Below are 24,650 nucleotides of genomic sequence, written 5' to 3' on the forward strand. Positions count from 1 at the left end.
GGTGACAAGCAACTTGCTTAGATTGATACAGCAGGAGTAGGAGCCGTTTATTGTAGGACAGGAGGGGTATTTATACATTCCACACTGCTAATCTTAATTAACATAAACTAGATACAGCAGTCAACCAATAAGGAATCTCCACACTTAATGGCTCGCTGGCGCTACTTCACAAACCACTCCCTCTGGCAAAATGCCAGGCGCCATCCAGACTTGTTTACAGACCTTAACACAGTATTTCTTTTAAATCCATACACAGTAATAAATATATCAATGCTACCTATGGATTTTACAGAAATTTTTTAAAGATTCCTTATAGAATTCATATCTTAGTGTTCTTAACAGATTTCATTAGTGAACAGCTGTTTGAGATTAACCAAAATAAGTCTGCACTGTAGTTTAATACATTGGCTTCCCAAAATTAGCATGTTACAGGCTTCATTTAGGGTTTTTTTTTTTTATGCATCAACTACACAAATAACTGGTTAGGAAATATGACTTGTGGGGAGTTCCATGAAATGTAAGAATTGACGGCAAACTGTGCGAGACAGCCCATGACATGACTGCCACCAAAGTCAACAATGTGAGTGGAAAATACACAGTCTGATCACAGAGAAATAGGCCTACTGCATGACACATCAGTGCCAGGCACATTGGAAGACAGGGAAGAATTTCAGGCACACATGAGAGCCATCCACAAGAGGGTCAACCCAAATAGTAGAAGGAGAACTCAGAAAAGAATCTGGATGTATTTTGACATTAAAGAGAAAAATTACAGGGAAATTTGATAGTGATCTTCGGATCTTTTAAGTGTGGTTGTGCAGGTTCTGTCCTCATGGTTCACCACCATCCTACCCTGTTCTCCCTGCCAACAAAACTGATTTGCATAGTTCACAACAGAGACCTCAGAAAGAAGAGGTCCTACCCAAGTCCCAGACACAGAATCATGATGAGTCTACACCAGTCATAATAGCCCCATTTCTCATGGTAGTTGTCAATTTGGGCTAAGAAGAAGTCAGATAAAACAGGGCTTCAGAAAGTATTTTGCTTACCTTATAAAAAAGGAAAAAGTTGGTTGACAAGCCTTTTACTTTCTGATTTTTTTTTCTCTTTCTTGCTACCTGAGGATACAGCAGCTAACTCAAGTCTAAGAGGTGACACACATGAGCATCAAAGCTGGCACACTAAGAGTGGCAATGTAGAAAGATAGAAAGCATCCTAGAGACAGGACCATCTGGACTATCTACCTGCAAGCATTTAGATTCAGGAAAAAAAAACAAAAACTCCCATTAAAAACACTATAGTTGGGTCTTCTGTTCATTGCAGTCAAACACATTTTTAGTAGATATATTTGTCACAGGAGGAAAAATGCATTTGCTTCTCAGATTTTCTAGAAGGTGAATATGCAGCCATGGAATAAGAGTTGGAAGAAGAAAGATTTGGGATATATATTTTAAAAATTATTTCTAATGCTGGAGAGGATGCAGAGAAAAAGAAACATTTTTACCCATTGGTGGACTTTTGTAAATTGTAAATTTCTACAGTACCACCACTGTGGAAATCAATATAGATGTTCCTCTAAAGGCTAGACATGGAATCACCCTAAGACCCAGATATACCACTACTCAGCATTTATCCTAGAGATTTAAAGTCATCATAGTACCATGATATGTGTGTACCCATGTTTACAGCAGCACAATTCACAATAAACTAAGAACCAGCCTAGGTGTTCGTCAACAGATGAGTGGATAAAGAAAATGTGCAATGGAGGTATAGACATCCATAAAGAAAAATGAAATTATGTCATTTTCAGGAAAATGAATGGAACTTGATACCATTGGGTGATTTCATAAAAAGCAAAGGGACATCAATAAAATAGAGGAACAGGACAAGGAGAGGGAGAGAGGATGTGCTGGCCAAATTATGTTGTTATTTTGAGAGCATGTACTCATACGTAACAGCAAATCCCACCAGTATGCAGGACTCTAATGCACCAATTTAAAAAAACGTGGGAAAAAAATCATTTCTAACAAACAGAATTGATGGAAAAATAGGTTACCTGTGAAGTCAAGGATCCCTCTCCCATTCCCAAGCACATTCAAGTAGAAGGTGGATGGGCACCTGTGAAGGGTGCTGAAGAAGGAATTTCGCACAAATTGAGAGGTTCCAAACTCCTTTCGATTCTAACTGCTGTCCCGTGTCTTTGATTTTGTAAAAGGAAGTACTGATTTACGAGTCCTAAATGAGAAAACTGGCTTTAACAGAGATACAGATTACCCATTACAATTCTGGACTGCTCATGATGAAGAAGTAGGCCACCCTGGCATCAAGTATCTCAATATTTGGAAATATTCAGATTTGATCCAAGTTTTTTTTCACCTTGGCATTTGCATTGAACCCATCACATGCCTTGATTCATTGTCAGTTGTATTTGAAGTAAAGGCTGATTGTTTGAATAAAGATCGTTCTGCTTGAACTCCCAATTTGAGAACAATGCTTTGCTCTGAATGATTCACCTCACTTCTAATTGCTGATGTCAGAAGAACTCTTGTGTGTGGCAATCTTCTCGCCAGCCCCAGATGTTCTGTACATTATCGTTCTGTGCCCTGCAGGGCTTCCTAACAGAGGATGTCCCATGAAAAGCCACTTCCACATACTATGACCCGGGTTCTACACCTGTCAACAGGGTGAAGGCAACTTTTTAATGGCCTCACTCTTATTACTGTGTGGAACTGCAATGAATATGAATTTAACGTTAAGTTTGACTTACAGGATCTGACACTGAGAAAATTACTCATGAATGTGTCATTTCGACGGCACATCCACATGCAGATCTCACAGTGTTTATTAATTACAAGTTATGAAAAGGCAGATCAGGGGAAGGGAAATGTAAGGTTTAAGGAACTGGAGGGTGAAATGATCAAATTATATTATGTGCATGTACAAATGTGGCATAATGAATCCAACTATTATATATAATTATAACACACCAATAAAAACAGGATAAAGGCAGTTCTGGGCAGAGACTCCAAAGCAACTGAAATCCAAAACATACTAGGATAGGTGAGATGAGAGAGGCAATAGCAATGATGCCTGTAATTTTCAAAATTTTTGGTTCATAAGGCAGGATAGACATCAGGGTTCCCATTTTAGAGATGAGAAAGTTGAGGTTCAGAGATGAAGAGTTAAGCGGTTAACTACTACAGGTAGAATGAAACAGTGCCCTTGCAGAGGAACAGATTCACTATCCCTTAGCTGAAACCCTCAGAACTTTCATGGAGGAATTTTGGGGATTCTAGAGAGAGAAATTAGTGCATAGGCATTTATTAACTAATATTCACATCAGAGTCTGAGCATCCTTCTAGCATCAAACACATTATTATATATGCAGAACTTACGTATGAATCTTTGTGCTCAATGAGATAAATAAAGCTATAAAGGGCTTTAAGAGTAGTAAGGTCAAATTTTACAGCCAAATAAATGATGCAACTCTTCCCACTTTCAGAGCATTTTGAATTTCAGGAGTGCAGAGAAAGAACCCTTTGGCCTGATCCAGAAGTAGAGTTTATCCATTCAGATTGCAAAACAGATTCAAGGGAGATTTCATAAAAGAAGTGACATCTTAGCTAGACCTGGAAAACTGGGCAGGATTTCAAACACCACAAAAGTAATATAAATCCAGAAAGGGAGTTTTTTAAAAGAACTAACAGGAGACTTGGTACAGGAACAGCACTTTAGGTTGTCACAAATTAACTCCACAAATTCTGATGTTTGCCCACCATCCCAAAAGAGATTTAGCATTGAAAGTCCCATGTCCTTGGGAACCCACTCCCCAATTCCAGACACACTTAGGCAGTTGATCACCTAGGAACCTCATGACCCATTTCCTTCCTTCCTTCCTTCCTAGTACTAGGGATTGAACCCAGGGACGCTTAATCACTGAGCCACATCCCCAGCCCTTTTTCTGAAACAGGGTCTTGCCAAGTTGCTCAGGATCTCGCTAACTTGCTGAAGATGGCTTTGAACTCACAATCCTTCTGCATCAGCCTCCCAAGTTGCTGGGATGGCAGGTATATGCCACCACACCTGGCCTTGTGACCTGTTTTCTTCTCATTCTGCAGAACTCAGGGTTGTAGTTTGGGTCTGTGCTGTCAGGAGAGCCCATGGCTGTGCCCAGTGCAGCTCTCTTTTGGGGAGCGAGGCCATGCCACAGGCTGTGGTTTCATTAAGAGGGGTCCTCAGCCCAGGCACTGCACCCATCTTGGTTGTGTGCCTGGAGTCAGACACGGAACCCACCAATGGACATCATGAGGATTTCAAATGTAGAATGTGGAAAGAGAACACTTTAGGTAATTAATATGAGAGAACACTTTTTTGTGCAAATAAATTCCTTCTTGGTAAGGAAACTTTGAATTTGAAGCACACCTATATTAATTTCTTGGCTGTCTATCATTCAAAAGTGTCAAGGAAAGCCAGAATATCCATACCAACCAATTTTCAGTCAAAAAACTGAAAGTTCGTGAACATCCAGATGTTTAGTGTCCTGCATTCTCGGCCTCAATGTTGATCATTTGGAATTAAACTCATGAGATGAGGCAATGCTCTTAGAGCATGTCACACACAAAAATGTAAAGCTGGATTTAATATAGTGAAATGATAAAAGCCAAATCCAGATAACATTTTCTCCAGAAGAAGTGAACAGGCCCGAACAACTTGGCTGACACCTATTTTCAGTCATAAGGATTATATTAATTACCACCAAGTGCTCTTGTCCTTCGTTAATAGGACATGGCATGGAATGTTTCCTGTCTCTTGTTTTCCAGAGACTGAACAAGAAATGTCACTATATTTTACCCAAAACCCAGATTTAGGCAGCCTAGAAAGCACTGGGCCAGCAAGCATGGACACAGCAGATCCAGCCAAACACCTCCCTAATCCTAATGGCATCGTGGAAAGTGTTGATAGGAACTGTTTTAATTCCAGTGGTTACCAAGCTGCACATACTCTTTAAATGACACAGCCAGTATTGACAAACGTGGGTGTGTCTGCCTTGAGACATTGGTGTAGTTTTCACAAATGATCATAACCACAACATTAGGCAACGTGAATAAGAAAACTGAAAGAAGATACAATACACTAACAAAGCAGGCTTTACAAAATCTGATTATTTGGCACCGTTTCATTCTCTAGAAGAGAATTGGTGACATTGAGCCAACAGAAGGAGGAGCAGAGGAGGTTAGGAAATAAAGAGCTAATAAGTTACAAAATAACCAAGAGGCAATAAAAAGTAAAATACAGTTGACATCGAAATAATCTAGAGTCTGTGGAACTCTTTACCAATGTAAAGAAAAGAGCAACACACACACACACACTGGTAAAATACTGAAGGTCAAAGAGTGAGTTACTCTTCTCTTGGCCTTTCATTCACCCACTTATTCACGTGATCATTTAGCAAATATATGTTCATAACCTACCTTGTGCCAGACATATAGTACACCGTAAAGTTGAAAATATATGATTCCTGCCCTAAGAGAGTTCACTCACTCAAACAATCAAGGAATAAAATGGTGAGTGATGTGACTTAAATAAATAACAGTCCTCCCCATTTGGAAAGAACATTATGGTTTACAAGATTCTTCCACATCTTTTTGTGTCTTTCTGAATCATTATGTTTAAGGCATGTCTCTTGTAAACAGAACATGGTTGGATACATGCTCCAACACAATCCAAGATTTCCTGTCTGTTAAGTGAAAAAATTGCTTTCAATACTTCAACTTATTTCTACCATCAAATTTTGTGTTCGCTATTGCTACGTTTCTTTCCTGTTTCCCCATGTCCCTGTCTTCTACAGGACCATGTTTTCTTCATTCTCTTTTGTTCCCTTCTCCTGACTTGAAGTTGAAAGTTGTATTCTTATTCCTTCAGAAAGTTGCCATTTAGAAATCTAATGTGCTTCACAATAGCCAAGATGTAGAATCAAACCATGTGCCCATGAACAGATTAGTGGAGAGAGAAATGGTAGTATATAAACACAATGGAGGGCTGGCAACATAGCTCAGGGGTGGAGCACTGAGCTCGCATGCACGAGGCCCTGGGTTCAATCCTCTATCCTGCAACCAACAAAAAACCAGTACAATATGATTCAATCATAAAAAGAATGAAGCTCATTCACAGCAACATGATTGCGTCTAGGGGACATGACATTAAGTAAATAAGGCAGGGACAGAAAGATGAATACTATATATTTTTATTTATATGTGGAAGCTAAAACCAATGATCTTGTAGAAATAGAAAATAGACTAGTGGTGCCAAGAGGATGAGAAATGGGGCAGAGATGGAGAGAAGATGGTTCATGGGCACAGAGAAGCAGTTAGATGGAACTGTAATGTTCTACAGTACGGTAACTATGCTTGATGACAATTAATTATGTATTTCAAAATAGCTAGTAGAGAAGATTTTTAATGTTCCCCACACAAAGAAATTATAAATCTTTGAGGTGATAGATATACCAATTACCCTGATCTGATCATTATATGATCATCATATATATGTATATGTGTGTGTATGTGTATATCACTATATCGCCATAAATATGTATAATATAATATCAATTAAATTTAACACGAGCACATAATAAAGTCAAAAGTCACCAATGGCTCTATCTTCATCCCAAGTAAAATGAGGGACACTCACCTGGCTTGTTATCTATGTTATCATCCAGTGTTTCAATTCTTGGATGAATATTTCTTTCTTTTTGTTCTTAAACTTCATTTAACTCAGGTATTTCTGAATATGGTTGGGGTTTTTGTGTTTTTATAGAAAATGTATGTGATCTATAAATTTATATCAATATTCTAAACAAAACAAGGTGCAAGAAGCATCTGAGATTTTTTCCAAATATAAATGATAGAATATCAGGGTCACAGGAAGCCATATTGAAAAGCCTGCCAAGCCTGAGCTGGGTGGATCTCAGGGGGCAGTGGTTAAAGAGAAGCATCCCAGTCTATCTCCACGGGAGTGTTTGTTAATAGCCATATCATTGTTTTATGGTCATAAAGGGACACTTTCGACATTTATTTAAGCATATGATAGTTGTTACTTACATGTCAATGTTTTATGTGTTTTACTTGCATTATCGGAAAGTAGTTGGTGGTTTGGGATTAGTGTGCAATGAATTAGAATTTTTCCCATTTTAAATCATGGAAAACAGGCTTGGCAGTGTTTTCATCTAGAACGTCTGATTTTTTTTTTTTAAAGAGAGAGAGAGAGAGAGAGAGAATTTTAATATTTATTTTAGTTTAGTTTAGTTTTCGGCGGACACAACATCTTTGTTTGTATGTGGTGCTGAGGATCGAACCGGGCCGCAAGCATGCCAGGCGAGCGCACTACCGCTTGAGCCACATCCCCAGCCCCAAACGTCTGATTTTTTAGGACAACTTGCTGAAGCAAGCAAGGAATGCATATATATATTAAAGTAAGGCTTAAAAGTTATCCTTTGCCGTGTCTCCATTCTATTTTGACACCAGAATAATTTACTGGGCACTTATCATATGTTGGCTGGTTTTTATTTCCATAATTTAATGATATTCCACCATCTCTTGGTGTTATTTTTGAGAAGTCTGTTCTCAATCTAATTATCATCCCTTTGTAGGTAATCTGTCTTTCTCCTCTGGATTCTTTTAATATTTCAGTTGGTTATCTGATGATGTGCAGTTTTCATTCTGATGTATCTACATGCGATTTTTATTTATGTATTCTGCTCAGGGGCCCTTCCTTTGCTCAATATGTATTTATTATGTAACTATTTTGTGTCAGCTGGCACAAAGGACCAACAGAAGTCATGTGGGATAAAGTTCCTGTGTTCAAACAGTTTATATTCTGAAGAGAAGAAATGAAAACATCAATCTCATACAAATATACTACATTTAGCAATCCTAGGTACTGTGGAGAAAAATGAACTAGGGTAGGGGTGGTAACTTCTGGGGGAGCACTATATGTAAGGTAGCCAGGAGGTCCATTTTTATGAAGTGACATTGGAGCAGACACCTGAAGAAAGTTAGGACACCAATTATTCAAATACCTAGGGAAAGAGCATTATGGCAGAGAATACGGTACAAGCATGAGCCTGAGGTCAGAGCATGCCTGGTGTAGTCAAGGAATAGCAGAGAAGCCCGTGTGATTGGCCTGGAGAATGGAGCTAGATCAGGTCAGGCAGGAGGAAAGGTAAATCATGCACACTGACCTTAACCGTCCATTGTAAGAAATTTCTGAAAAGCTCTGAGAAACCCAAATCTTAAATGATGGAGCGAGACACCTCTCTAAGATCCCCTCTGTCTGCTGCACATCTTAGCAGGCCTTTTGTTGTGTAGCAGAGAGCAAGTATGGAAGCAGAATGATCAATCCTAAGACTGTTGCAGTAGTCCAGGGGAACATGATGGAGTTTGGACCATGGCTGTAGCGATGGAGGTGTTGAGAGGGAGTGAAATTCTGGGTATGTTTTGAAGGCAGAACTGAAGGCATTTGCTGAACTGGATGTGAGATGTGATGTACAGGAGATGCAAAAATCATACCAAATTGAGCTTAAAATTGAAAGAATGGAATAATCATTTTCTGAGATTAGAAAATTTTTTAAGAGGAATAGCTCAGGAGGAGGTGGGGATGAAGTTCATATGTGGTTTGTCCCTGCCAAAGCTCATGTGGAGGTTTAATTTTTTAACATGGGAATGTCAGAAGATGGGGCCTAGTGGGCAGTAGTTAGGTCATGGGATACCACTCTTAGAAGTGATGAATGCCTTTCTTGCAGAAGTGAGTTAGGTCTGATGGGATGGAACTGGTTCCCAGAAGAGTGAATTGTTATGAACATCTAGTCCCCATTTTCCCTTCTTTCTTCTGCTAGGCAACTCACAGCTTTTGCATGTACCCCTGCTGGGTACACATCCATCTACCATGAGGCCTTCAACATATGTCAATGCCATGCTCTTGGACCTCCAGAACTGTGAGTTAAATAAACTTCTTTTCTTTATAAATTACTCCACCTCTAGTATTTTGCTATAGCAACACAAAAGAGACTAAAATAGAGGGGTTTTCAGGAGTTTCCCTTGGGGTACATTCCTTTGGAGTACATCTATTAGATACACAATATATTAGACATATAGTACAGCAAATTGAATATAGGGATTTGAAGTTCTGAAAGAGGTCCAGTACTGGAGCTAATGAAGTTGGGTTTTGCTAGTGTTTGATACTCACAGTCATATGATGGGGATGAGATGAACTTAGAGAATGGGGGAGGAGACCAAGCCTTCAATGACTCCAATGTTTAAGGTCAGGAATTAAAAGGAACCAACAAAGGAAAAAGAGAAAAATAGTAAGAGCAATATGAGGAGAAAATGGCACCCCAATAATCAAGTGAAGAAAGTGTCTCAAAGAGTCGGGAGCAAGCTCTGCTGTCCAAAAGCTGCACAAAATGAGGATTGAGAATGTTGAACTCAGCAATGTAGAGATCACGGGTAACCTTAATGAGCTGCCCTTGTGAAGTGACAAGGAAAAAATCCTGATTAGAGGGGTCCAACAAAGAGTAGGAGCAAAGTGTAGATGGGAATCACAAGCAACTCTTTGAGGGAACATTGCTATGAAAAAGGGAAGAGAAATGGAGTAGTACCTGCAATAGGGCGAGGGACAAGGGAGGTTTACTTTACCATGACATATTATTGCATATGCTTATTTTCTGATCATAATAACAGAGGTGGGGGGATTGATTGAGAGAGACACAGAGAGAAATTACTGCAATGTGTTTCTTCATTCTAACGACTCAAATTTTTGTGCATTTCCAGAAAATTATCTACCTATCCATCTCCAAATATTACATTTCCCTAATTCTCCAAATACTGTTATTCCAGAACTCCTAATTGAGTAGTTATTGGGCCTCCTTAGTCTATCAACAATATTACTAAATCTATCTAGGAATTTCCATTTCCTAGCTGTGTTCAGAGGTGCACACTTATAATCCCAGTGGCTTGGGAGGCTGAGCAGGAGAATTGTGAGTTCAAAGCCAGCCTCAGGAACTTAGTGAGGCCCTAAGCAACTTAGCAAGACCCTGTCTCTAAATAAAAAATTAAATTAAAAAAAGGCTGGGGATGTGATTCAGTGGTTAAGTGCCCCTGGGTTAAACCCCCAGTCTCCTTCCCCCACCAAAAAAAAAAAATTCTGTTTCCTTATCTCTAAGTATTGGGTGATTTCATGGTTTCCTCAACTCTACTTTTTGGTTAAATAATTCTCCCTTCAACTATGACTAATTTGTTCTTGGACCCATCTACTGAATTCTAATTTCAATACTTTTCAGTTTTACAATTTCTATCTTGTTGTTTTTTTCTTCAAATCTGCTTATTCTTTTCTTATAAGGTCATTTTCTATTTCTGAAACTTATTTCTATTCATTTCAGGCATTTCTATTTTATATCTCTTTGGGGGTGTAATGTTTTCTCACATTCTCTGATACCAGTGTTCCCCTTTATTACATCTGAGGAGTGCATCACAGTGGGCTGGCTCTTCGTGTCATTTGTCATTGATTTTAGTTTGCCTATGTAGCAAAAGTTGTTTTCCAGTAGGAATCCCATGTACCTTTGTTTGTGGAAAGGTCTCTTTGAAGAAATTTAATCTTTGCTTCTGCTAAACCAGAGTTTTCTGTCTGACCCAAAGATGTTGTTGGTATAGTCTCTTTTTCAAGGCTCAGTGGCCCTTTGAGAGTCCCACATTGAGGGCCTCATTTCTAGCCCTCAAGACCGAGCCTTATCGCCATGTAGGCATTAAACTGCTGCCCCCAGCCCCTGAGACATTCACCCACAGTACGCCTCAGGATCAACTCTGGATCCCTGTCAAGGTTCCAGTTCCCTTTTTTTGTTTTCAAATCCCAACACTTTCCCTTTCTTTCTACCTGGACTATATATTTCAAAGTGTTTTCTTAACACTTTTTAATGTAACATTTTTAACGCATTCTCCTGTGCCCACATAGGGTCAATTTATCAAATATGGTAAACTCAGAAGTTCTGCATAAAATGTTGGTCCAATGATACTTGGATTAAACTTGAAATTGAAGTTGGCCTCAAAAATTCTTCTCAACCCAGGAAAAAAATAAATTAAATATGCACACACCACATATAATTTTATAGCATCCTTTAGCCAACATTTACACCTTAGGGATAGATACATACCTAATTTAAAAATATAAGTCAATAACAAATCATGACTTAACTCAAGAAAATTAACTCTATCCATGATAATTCAAGAATGCAATAATTTTGTGCATGCACAGAAGTTCATTTTACAAAAATGACACTAAAAAACCCCAGACCGTTACAGAAGGTGAAGAAACAGGCTTTAGAGTCAGCCTCGCTCATTCCACATCTGACTTTACCACTCAAGCTGTGTGTCTTTGGATGAATGTTAATCTCTCTGGATTTTTCTGTAAATGGAAAGGAATAATAATAATACCTCTCAGAACTGTGACCAATAAGGTAATAATGTATTGTAAAGTAATTAGCCCAATCTCTGGAACATAATAAGAACTAAAAATGCTAGTTATTATCATCTCTATCATTTTTAGGAGAGGCCACTCTTATTTCACTATTTTATTTTCCCCCAGGATCAAGTATCATGATGCTTTTAAAGTAGTGCTGCAAATGTAAAACCAAATCCTTACCTGTTTAAGAGCAGCATTACTTCTGTGAATTCAAAACAAAATCTCCTTTAACCATTGTATTCTAAATGGAGGACTTCAGACCACATTTGTAAAATACATGTTATCATGAGATACTGGAGGTGGATAATATTTTTGCAACAAGAAACAGAGAACACTATCAGGTGGACATCACTATTCCAATTACTTGCAAAACATGAAGTTTGTGACGATGACATAAATGTATTTGTACTTTCATTTGGGCCATCTCTATTATACAGTTTTTTGGTTTTGGTTTTGATTTTGTCTTATCTATTTTCCAGAAATGGAATCACATTATGTATTATGCACAATTGCTCATATTTTGTCTCACTTACCAACCTTTTGGAAATCCCCTCAATCCAACTGGTTTAGCTCCATTGCATGCTCATTACTGGCTATCTAACATTGTATTCATGGACAATTGCTTTGTCACCAGATCCTTGTTGTTTTGCTCTGGGACTTCGTTTTCCTTTTGGTTTTGCTACTAGGAACAGTTCCTCAATATGTTTTCCAGCTATCCCATTCCTGGAAATCTGTCTCATAAAAATAAAAACACCAGTTCCTAAAAGGGACTTCTGGCTCAAGAAACATAAATTTTAAATTTTAGTGGATTCTACCAGATAGCCTTTCAAAACATCTAAAATAACTCAAGTTTTCTATCAACACAAATATTCTGAAAAGAGTTTGAAGGGGTCTGGAGAAAGCACCAACTTTGTTCCGCTATAGAGAGTAGAAAAAGAAAATTAAAACCTAAGAAAAAGAGAAAAATGCAGCCTAACAAAACATACGTGGAAATAAGATTATAAATATAAAAACTACACAAATACATGAAAAAGTGGAAACTCTTAAATAAGTTTATGAAAATGTATGCATATATGCCCTTGGCATGTGGTAATGAATTGCAATAGAGTAAAGTGCTGTACAGGATTAAAACATAGGATGGAGTGTAGCTCAGTGGTAGAGGTCATGCTTAGCATGTGCTGGGATACATTGCCAGCATCACAAAAATAAATGAAAGAATGAAAAAACAGCTCAAAATTATACTGCAACACATAAAAACCTATGTTTATGTGAAAATACAATTCTTTGGAGATAAGTTTATAATTTTTTAAATAAAATCATTTTGCTATTAAAAATCCTTCCATTGCCCAAAGAGGCCCAACCCACACCATGCAGCCCAGAAAGAAATACCACCCATGCTGCAATTTCCTATTCACCAAAGTGTGGCTCCTGGCTCCACCCAAACCGCCTGCATTTTGGGACCTTGCAGCCACTACCATAGCCCTCCCCATATGGTAATCTCCACCATGGAACACCAGACAGGGCCAGAAGGCAGCTGTGCATTCCAGCACTTCATCCACAACACTGCAGCATCACTGAATAGGCCACCCTGCAGCATCACACAGCCCATCCTTCCAGCCCCATCTCTGAAAGCAGTTGATGCCATCATGGGACACCGCCACTGCCATTTTGGGTTACCTCCACTGCCACCTCCGCCATCTTTAGCTGAGGCAACTTCCAACTTGGGACACTGATGGGGCTTGGAAGCCCAACATCAAGGTACCTACAGGCTTGACACTACTGACTCCACCAATTAGGGACATGGTCACTTCCATCTAAGAACAACCAGAACCTGTAAACAATCACCAAGGTCCCTGTGGGCCCCGCTGCACCAGAGGTATCTCATTAGGAGTGCTAGCAGACACCATCCTGTTGCAGAAGTAACAGGGAGCTTGCGTGGGGTTGCCTCTCTTTCCTTTTTCTCCTGCTAACAGCCAACTTTTTTTGATTAGCTTTTCACTAGTCCTATAATCTAATACCTTTATATTTTCACATCCTACCCATAAACATCACAGCCTAGCCCCCCCCATCTACCATTAGAAACTGTAAACCTTTATGCAAACCTACTTGCTATATTGTAGAAAATAAACAAACTCATCATTTCTGTTTATAGCAACAAAACTGTAAATGTCAAAATATAAGCTAATTGATCTATGGCTGCTTGGTTGCATTGGGTGCTGTAAACATTGATATCCCCCTTAAAGGTGGGGTATTGGTAACCTGCAGGGACACTACAAGACTATAGGTTAGAAGCCACAATACCTCAGATCTGCACTGCAAGAGAGGAAGACACATAGACAACATGAAAAAACAAGGGAGGAAAGTGCCAAAAACAAACCAAGATAGTACAACAATAGAATCCATCGACTGCACAGTAGAGGCAACATCAGAAAAGGAGTTCAGAATGTACACAATTAAAATGATCTGTGAATTAAAGAATGACTTAAGTGAGCAAATACAGGCAAAAATGGATCACTCCAACAAAGAGATAAGAAAGCAAATACAGGTAGGAAAAGATTACTTCAAGAAAGAGATACAGACTCTGAAAACACACACACACACACACACACACGAAATCCTTGAAATGAAGGAAACAAGAAACCAAATAAAACACTCAATAGAAAGCATCAGCAACAGACTAGATCACTTGAAAGACAGAACCTCAGACAATGAAGACAAAATATACAACCTTGAAAATAAAGTTGACCACACAGTAAAGATGGTAAGAAATCATGAACAGACTATTCAGGAATTATGGGATAGCATCAAAAGACCAAATCTAAGATTTATCAGGATAGAGTAAGGCATGCAGATTCAAACCAAAGGAATGCATAATCTCTTCAATAAAATAATATCAGAAAATTTCCCAAACATAAAGAATGAATTGGAAAATCAAATACAAGAGGCTTACAGAACACTAAAAGTACAAAATTACAACAGACCTACACCAAGACACATTATAATGAAAATGCCTAACATACAGAAGAAGGATAGAATTATAAAGGCCACAAGAGAAATGAATCAGATTATATATAGCGGGAGACCAATTCAGATCTCAGCAGATTTTTTTTTCAACCCAGATCCTCAAATCCAGGAGATCCTGGCTTTACCAAGCTCTGAAAGCAAATGGACGCCAACCAAGAATCTTATACCCAGCAAAATTAAGCTTCAGATTTGACGATGAAATGAAAACCTTCCATGAAAAACAAAAGTTAAAAGAATTTACAACTAGAAAGCCTGCACTACAGAACATTCTTTGGCAAAATATTCCGGAGGAGGAATGAAAAACAACAACAAAAATCTACAAAGGGAGGAACTACACTGAAGGAAAGGCCAATCAAAGGAGAAACCAAGTCAATGTAAAAACCAAAAATAAAGCAAAATGACTGGGAACACAAACCATGTCTCAATAATAAGCACGAATGTCAATGGCCTAAACTCATCAATTAAAAGACACAGATTAGCAGATTGGATTTAAAAAAAAAAAAACCCAACAATATGCTTGCTGTCAAGAGACTCATCTCACAGGAAAAGAAATCCACAGACTGAAAGTGAAAGAATGGGAAAAAAATGTATCACTCACATGGACTGTGTAAATAAGCAGGGATTTCCATCCTCATATCAGATAAAGTAGACTTCAAACCAAAGCTAGTGAAAAGGGATAAAGAAGGTCATTTCATACTACTTAAGGGATTCACACATCAACAAGACACAACAATCATAAATATCTATGTCCCAAACAATGGGGCATCTATGTATATCAAACAAACCCTTCTCAACTCCAAGAACCAAATAGACCACAGCACAATAACACTGGGTGACTTTAATACACTTCTCTCACCACTAGATAGGTATTCCAAACAAAAACTTAACAAAGAAACTAAAGAACTCAATAAAACAATCAATAATTTAGACTTAACAGATATATGTAGAATATTTCATCCATCAACAAGCAAATACACTTTTTTTTCAGAAGCACATGGATCCTTCTCCAAAATAGACCATATGCTATGTCACAAAACAAGTCTTAGTAAATTAAAAAAAAATAGAGATACTACCTTAATGGGATGAAATTAAAAATCAATGATAAAATAAAAAATAGAAGCTATTCTAACACCTGGAGACTAAATAATATGCTATTGAATGACACACAGATAACAGGAGATATCAGGGAGGAGATAAAAAAAAATTCTTAGAGGTAAATGAGAACTCAGATACAACATATCAAAATCCTGGGACACTGAATGCAGTACTAAGAGGAAAGTTCATTGGCATTAAGCTCATTCATTAAAAGAATAAAAAGTCAATAAATAAACGAACTGACATTACATCTCAAAGCCCTAGAAAAAGAGGGAAAAAAAAAACAACAAAAGAAGCAGAAGATAGGAAATAATTACAATTAGGGCTGAAATCAATGAAATTGAAACAAAAAAAGATTTTAAAAGTTGACAGAACAAAAAGTTGGTTCTTTGAAAAACTAAATAAAATGAACAAACCCTTAGCCACCCCAACAAAAAGGAGAGAGAAAAATCATCACTAAAATTCGTGATGAAAAAGGAAATATCACGACAGACACTATTGAAATACAGAAGATAGTTAGAAACTTTTTCGAAAATTTATACTCCAGTAAATAGAAAACCTCAAAGAAATTGAAAAATTTCTAGAGGCATATGACCTACCCAAACTGAACCATGAGGACATACACAATTTAAACAGATCAATTTCAAGCAAGGAAGTAGAAGATGCCATCAAAAGCCTACCAACCAAGAAAAGCCCAGGACCAGATGGATTCTCAGCTGAGTTCTACAAGACCTACAAAGAAGAATTAATACCAATATCCCTCAAATTATTTCATGAAATAGGAAAGGAGGGAACTCTTCTAAACTCATTCTATGAGGCTAGTATCATCCTGAAATCAAAACCAGACAGAGACACATCAAGGAAAGAAAATTTCAGACCAACATCCCTGATGAACATAGATGCAAAAATTCTCAATAAAATTTTAACAAATCACATACAAAAACATATTTAAAAAATTGTGCACCATGATCAAGTGTGGTTCATTCCAGGGATGCAAGGTTGATTCAACATACAGAAATCAATAAACGTAATCCATCAAATTAATACACTTAAATATAAAAATCATATGATTATATCAATTGATGCAGAAAAAGGATTTGACAAAATACAGCACCCTTTCATGTTCAAAACACTAGAAAAACTAGGGATAGTAGGAACATACCTCAACATTGTAAAAGCAATCTATGCTAAACCCAAGGCTAACATCATCCTGAATGGAGAAAATAATGGAATCATTCCCTCTAAAAATGGGAACAAGTCAGAGATGCCCTCTCTACCATTTCTGTTTAACATAGTCCTTGGAACCCTAGCCAAAGCAATTAGACAGATGAAAAAATTTAAAGGATACGAATAGGAAAAGAAGAACTCAAACTATCATTATTCGCCAATAATATAATTCTTAGAGGATCCATCAGAAAACTTCTAGAATTAATAAATGAATTCAGCAAAGTAGCAGGATATAAAATCAATACCCATAAATAAAATGTATTTCTATACATCAGCGATGAATCCTCTGAAAGAGAAATTAGGAAAAGTACCCCATTCATCATAGCCTCAAAAAAAAATGCTTGGGAATCAATATAACAAGAGAGGTGAAAGACCCCTACAATGAAAATTACAGAACCCTAAAGAAAGAAATTGAAGATGACCTTAGAAAATGGAAAGATCTCCCATGCTCTTAGATAGACAGAATAAATATTGTCAAAATGTCCATTCTACCCAAAGTACTACGCAGATTTAATGCAATTCCAATTAAAATCCCAATGTCATTCCTTATAGAAACAGAAAAGGCAAACATGAAATTCATTTAGAAAAATAAGTGACCCACAATAGCCAAAGCACTATTTAGCAAGAAGAATGAAGCAGGAGGCATCACAGTACCAGAACTTAAACTATACCACAGAGCTATAGTAACAAAAATGGCATGGTATTGGCACCAAAATAGAATTGTAGACCAATAATACAGAATAGAGGACACAAAGACAAACCCACATAAATAGGGTTATCTCATACTAGACAAAAGGGCCAAAAACATACGTTGGAGAAAAGATAGCCTCTTCAACAACTGGTGCTGGGAAAACTGGAAATCCATATGCAACAAAATGAAAATAAACCCCTATCTCTCACCATGCACAAAACTCAACCCAAAGTAGGATCAAGGACCTCGGAATTAGTCCAGAGACCCTGCACCTATTAGAAGAAAAAGTAGGCCCAAATCTTCATTACATCAGATTAAGCCCCAACTTCCTTAACAAGACTCCTAAAGCATAAGAAATAAAATCAAGAATTAATAAATGGGATGGATTCAAACTAAAAAGCTTCTTCTCAGCAAAGGAAATAATCAATGAGTTGAAGAGATAGCCTACATTTTAGGAGCAAATTTTTGCCACACACACACATCAGATAGAGCACTAATCTCCAGGATATATAAAGAACTCAAAAAACTTAACTCCAAAACAACGAACAATCCAATCAATAAATCGGCTAAGGAGCTGAACAGACACCTCTGAGAAAATGATATACAATCAACCAACAAATACATGAAAAAATGTTCAACACCTCTAGTAATTAGAGAAATGTAAATCAAAACTAAGATCTCATCTCACCCCAGTGAGAACAGCAGTTATCAAGAATACAATCAACAGTAAGTGTTGGCGAGGATATAGGGAGAAAGGCACACTCCTACATTACTGGTGGACTGCAAATTTGTGCAACCAATCTGGAAAGCAGTATGGAGATTCCTTGGAAAATGTGGAATGGAACCACCATTTGACCCAGCTGTCCCACCCATTGGTCTATACCCTGAAGACTTAAAAACAGCATACTACAGTAACTCAGCCACTTCAATGTTTATAGCAGCTCAATTCACAATTGCTAAACTGTGGAACCAACCTAGATGCCCTCCAATAGATTAATGGGTAAAGAAACTATGGCACATATATACCATGAAATATTACTCAGCATTAAAAGAGAATAAAATATGGCATTTGCAGGTAAATGGATGGAGTTGGAGAATATCACACTAAGCAAGGAAGGTAATCCCCCAAAAAACAAAGGCCAAATGTTCTCTCTGATAAATGGATGCTGACCAATAATTGATGGGGGTGGCATGGGGTGAATGGAGGAACTTTGATTCGGCAAAGGGCAGGGAGGGAAGGGGAGGGGCCATGGGGCAGGAAAGATGGTAGAATGAGATGAATATCATTACCCTAGGTACATGTAGGACTGCATATATGTGGTGCAACACTACATCATGTACAACCAGAGAAATGAAAAGGTGTCTCTATTTGTATACAGTGAATCGAAATGCATTCTGCTATCATGTATAACTAATTAGAACAAATAAAAAATTAAAATATAAAAAACACCTTCCATTGACAACAAGAAAATATACCAAATTGGTAACAGTGTTTATGGTAGTGATCTATGGGGTCTTTTTTTTTTTTCTTTTTTCTTTCTTTTTTTTTTTTTTTTGTAATTGGCTGCTTTGCCTTTATTTTCCTTCCTGAGATACATTATTTGAAAACTTCGCTCAGTGTAAAAGTTACTTCTGGCAGCAGAGGGCATCTAGCTTTCCAACATTGCCCTTGTGACTCATGACCCAGTGCAGCTCTGTTAGGAAGAGAAGAGAAGTGCGGTGACATATTTCTTGCACATCCACATCCTTGTTTCCCAGGACACACAAGATGGCTTCCTAGAGCACATCTCAGGGAGGCACAAGCCTGGACCAAATTCTAGTCAATGAGACATTAGACCTACAGAGACCAAGCCTGGGAGAACCTGTCCTTTCTCACTGAAAAAGAGTTGTTTCCTGCTGGGCGTGTGGTACACGCCTGTAATCCCAGCAGTTCAGGAGGCTGAGGCAGGAGGATCACGAGTTCAAAGCCAGCCTCAGCAAAAGCAAGGCACTAAGTAACTCAGTGAGACTCTGTCTCTAAATAAAATACAAAATCGGGCTGGAGATGTGGCTCAGTAGTCAAGTGCCCCTGAGTTCAATCCCTGGTACCCCCCAAAAAAGAGCTCCTTCCAAATCAAAAATACTCATTTTACATTTGATGTGAGTAAGACATTACAGGTCAAATATCCCTTATCTGAAATGCTTGTGACCAGTTTTGAATTTGGAAAAATTTTGCCATATTTGCTATATACATAATGAAGTGTCTTGGCTTGGGTACCCAAGTTTCAACACAAAATTCATTTATGTTTCATATACACCTCATACACATAGCCTGAAGGTAATTGTTTATGCTACTTTTAGTATCCTTGTGTTTGCATTTCAACCCACAGTGAGGTCAGGTGTGGAATTTGACACTTAGAGCATCATGTTGGTACTCAGAAAGTTTCAAATTTGGGGGCATTTTGCATTTCAGGTTTTTGGATTCCGGATGCTTAACCTATACCTTTTACTCATGTTAAACTACTGAGATTTGGGTCTTTGCAAAAAGGAAAGTGAAAAGAAAGGAAGGAAGGAAGGAAGGAGGAAGGAAGGAAGGAAGGAAGGAAGGAAGGAAGGAAGGAAGGGAGGGAGGAAGGAAGGAAGGAAAAAAGGGGAGGAAAAGGAAGAAAGAGAAAAAGAAGGAAATTCTCAAATAAAGGGGAAGAAGAGAGATGGTGTGACAACACATTTGGTTTGAAAGTACAATAAAAGTCAACTTTGAATAATTGGTTTTGTAGGGCTATTCTCCATCAGTGATATTTACATAAGAGTAGTTTCCTGCACAGTCTTTAGCAACTCATGAATCACAGTCCTTATCCTCACTTAGAGACAGCGATTGGGACAAAGGAAAGCAGCATGGGATGGAGTGGACAGACCTGATCTCCTCTCGCCTGTTTGCCGACTCCCACAGGCTGGTGCTCAGGTCCAACCTTCATCCTTGTCACGAGGGCTTCTGAGAACCAGCAGAATATCGTTCCCAGGTGGGAGCTGCTATTATCACTTCACCCTAATATTCCAATATTACCAGATCCCCATCATTCTTGTACTAAATGTACAGTCAAACCTGGACAGTGAACCTGGTAAAGTTGTATCAATCCTGCTTCAGAGGGCCCGGGCTCCCAGGACCAACCCTGAAACTCCAACAAACTTATCCATCTCTAGAATGGATGTCCAGGAGATTACGGGTCATCTACCTATCAGAGGGGCTGGGAAGGGCAAGTGAGATCATAGGCTTAAAGTAAGAGGCTAAGTATTGTATTTATTTCTAGAACTGGCAGAAGTACAAAACTGACTGACTTCCTAGCACTGAGGAAGTTGACTGAGTACTGTTTTATGTGGATTTTTATTCCAAGGATCTTGAAGATCCCTGAAACAGTTCCTTGCTTTGTCTAACTGAGCCTGCCTAGGTCCATCTCTACTTCATGAGGAGTTCATACAAACCTGAGAACACAACTTTACACAGCACTATCCTCATCTTGACTAATCCACCAAGGCAATGGATTGGATGACTACTCAATAGTTACTATATTAATAAGTTTTGCCAATTATTTCCCATTCTTACTCAGTGTTCAAGGAAGGGTATACACTTACCAGAGGATGTTTTCAATGTTCGAAAGGCATATCTCTTTCTCTAGAACATCACATTGTTGCTATACAGCCTTTTTCTCTTATTATGCTCTTTGCCTCAACTGTTAACACATGTACACAAAGTCTAAAAATGTTCAGCTCACCATCATCACTGAAGCTAGATTTGCAAGGATGTTTGCAAATGCAGAAGTTCAAATCTGGCTGTGCTATTAAGTGCATGTAGAGGAACACTGGCTCATGGTCACATTCAGTACAGCTACTCAGTGTATTAACTTGCATTCAGGAGACCAAAATTTCATCTGTAGCCACTTCCTGTTTCCATTTTTGAAGGAACTTGTCAGATCTCTCTGCAACACACATCAGCTGGAGGTGGTAAAGTTGGCTGATGGACTCTCTGCTACTTGAAGACTGGAACTGGGCACTTATTCACCCTGAGCTTCCACAAGGCCCTAACCAGTTGGCAGGAAAGTGGGTGAGTTGTGCAGATGGCAGAATCATCCTCCGTGGTTTTATGCCCCACACAGGAGGGTTAGAACAGTACATCTTGGGACAATTCACACAGGACCTGTGTTAATAAAAGTTTCATAAAGGCCAGAACCTAGAACTGCATGTAGATCTCTACAGAAGTTTCAAAAGAGCATGGTTTTTGATGCTTAAATTTGGTTCTATTCCATAATGATTAAGAGTAAAAAGAAGTAAAAAAAAAATTAAAGCTGAGAGAGAGAGAGAGAGAGAGAGAGAGAGAGAGAGACAGGAAGAGGAAGACATGGAGGAGGGAATCCAGACAGAACTGATTAGAAGTACTGACCTTGACTTGTTTGAGTCAAAGGTCAGGATTACACACATTAAAGACATGACTGTGTGTGGTGTGGAGGCAGTTGGACCAATTTTCAACTATTTGTAATAGTCCATGATGTAAATGGCACACTGAAACTAGACTGCCTGAGATTAAATCATCGAGGGAGCCCAAATTGGCAGAGTGAGCTCAAGAAGTTTATTTAAGATCTGTGCATCATTTTCTTCCACTGAATATAATATGCATGCTCACTTTAGAGTGAGTTAAATGAACAGAAACATCATAAAGCACTTGGAGCAGTGGCTGGTATACAGAGAACTATGTGTGTGATCACAGGTCTCACCATACCACTCTTTTTATCAGGGACGTGGCCCATGAGATCTGTCATTTCTCCATTTAAAACTATCTCTTGACGGTGGAAAGGAACTGGTGATTCTGAAACGAGCAGGCAGAGTAGGAGGAAGAGAGTAAAGCACCTGGCCATGTAATCAAGGGAAACAGAGTACACGGGCTGAGGATGTCTCAGGCTGGATGAGGAGGTTTCCCTGGTTTGACTCAGTTCACCCTGACATTTACAGAGCACTTACTTGCCAGACATGAGATGGGGGTGAATAGGACATGATGACAGGCTCAGCTACACTCCTTGACCCTAACCTCAGGTCAACCAGACTCATCCCTCACCGCCACACCCATTTAAATCATCTCTTCACAAGGTTGGTCCCTCTGCACCTCCCACCATCCGAACCTTATCAGTCTTTCAAAACCCAACAATCCTCAGGCCTCCTATATCCTGAGACTCCTGCCTACCCTCTCTTTCCACTGCCAGGGAACACAGCAATTACAGTAATTGGATATGATGTGAAGGAGGGTGAGAAGGTTTCATTTCTTACAATGTACCCTTCCCTGTCTCCCTATCCCCAACACATGCGCATGCGTGCATACACACACACACACACACACACACACACACACACACAAGCCAGGGAGCTCAGGGTGCCACATGTGGCAGTCAGGCTAACAGCACAGGTACAGGAGTAAGTGGACCTGGATTCAAATACCAGCTCAGTCCCCATATGATCTTGAGACTTCTATTGTTCCATCTCTGAATCAGGGGCTGATCCAACATAACTGCCTTGAGCAGCAGCCATGAGGTTAAGTGCCTAGTTCATATGAAGTCCCCAGGTTAATAGTAGTTATTCTCAGAATCAGACATGTGAAAGATATTATTTTATTTCTTGATGCACCTTGCCAATGACTTTTCAATATGAAGTCATATGGGAGGCAGAAAATAGAAGTTAAAAGTGGCATTCTAGATTCATGTTTCCTTGCTAGGTGGTGGCCAAGGGGAAAGTCACACAAGTTCTTTCTGACTTTACATATAAAATTGGGGTTATGGGGGCCTACTTCACTGAAGCCTTATGAGGATTATAAGAGATCAATTCGCAGAGACTTGGCACAGGGCTTGGCACATGATAAGTATTGAGTAAATGTTAATGGTTATATTATTATTAGTGGTAGTATTAGTATTAGTATTATTATGCTTAAGCAAAAGCAAAGATATACTAAATAGAGATGTGTTTTGAGAACTCTGTGTATTTAGGAAAATCCTCACTTTCATTTCATTTCTTACCTAATCCCCAACATTATCAGTGGGCAGTCAGAATCATCTGCTTGATGCCCCAAAACTCTGCCCCATGGACCATGTATTCCTTGAAGCACTTATTCAGTGTGCTGAACAAAGAGTAATCTGATCTCCTTTCCTTTGCAGAACATCAAGAGGAAAATCATGTGTGCTGTGTATGTAATGATATCATGATTTCCTTCTAAATCCGATGGAGCGAGAAGATAACAATGCTTAACCCAGGCTTGTTGGTTAGCTGTCTGAAGAGAGGGTTCCAGGCCACAAAGCCAAGATCATTTACCATGGCCTTGGAAGCAAAGTAACTGTTAAACATGCAGTAGAAAGAGTCTCTGGGGTAACTTTATCACTCTGATTAGCCCATTGGTCTTGTATGGTGTTATCCTTACCTGGTGTGCCTGGATTACTTACCAGGCACACCCACTGCCTCTAACCTCACCAGAGCTGCTCATCTCCAGTGGGGGCGATACGTTTTTCATGGGCTGTCCTTATATGGAATTTGAAGATAACCCTCTGCAAAGGACAAAGGACAAAAAAAAAAAATCTGCATTGGTTCCAACAACTTTCTCCATGTTCTCATTTTCAGCGAACACAGAACTCTTCCTTCCATCTTTCACCAGCTTGTAGGAGTGGGGGGACAAACAAAATGTTCTGACAGGAGCTTGTTTCAAAATTTCTACTAGGGAAGCAACTCCAGGGATTTCCTAGAGAAGCAAAGCAGTGGGTGTTTTTCTAGTCAGGCCTAAGGAACTTGGAAAACAGACTCAGAAAATGGGGTGGGGGTGGGGGGGAAAGTTGTGCAGAGATAACTTGGCAGAAAAACAAAAGCAAACCAACAAAAACAACCTAGAAGGGAATTGAGGAGGCCAGCGGGGAAGAGGGGCATCAAATTGACAACTTGGCCAGAAATCTGGACACTGTAAGAGACAATTTAGTGCTAGATCATGCCCTGAGCTGAATTTATAGCTGCTTTCCTTGTTAACTCGCCTCATGTTTAAAGTCAAAACTGCCATAGGCTCCAAGGGATTTTTATCTTTGTCATTTGTAAGATTGTCCTCAAA

Source organism: Marmota monax, unplaced genomic scaffold, assembly GCF_021218885.2.
Source record: "Marmota monax isolate L192 unplaced genomic scaffold, Marmota_monax_Labrador192_F-V1.1 WCK01_AAM20220418_F8-fsc00126, whole genome shotgun sequence".
Lineage (NCBI taxonomy): Eukaryota > Metazoa > Chordata > Mammalia > Rodentia > Sciuridae > Marmota > Marmota monax.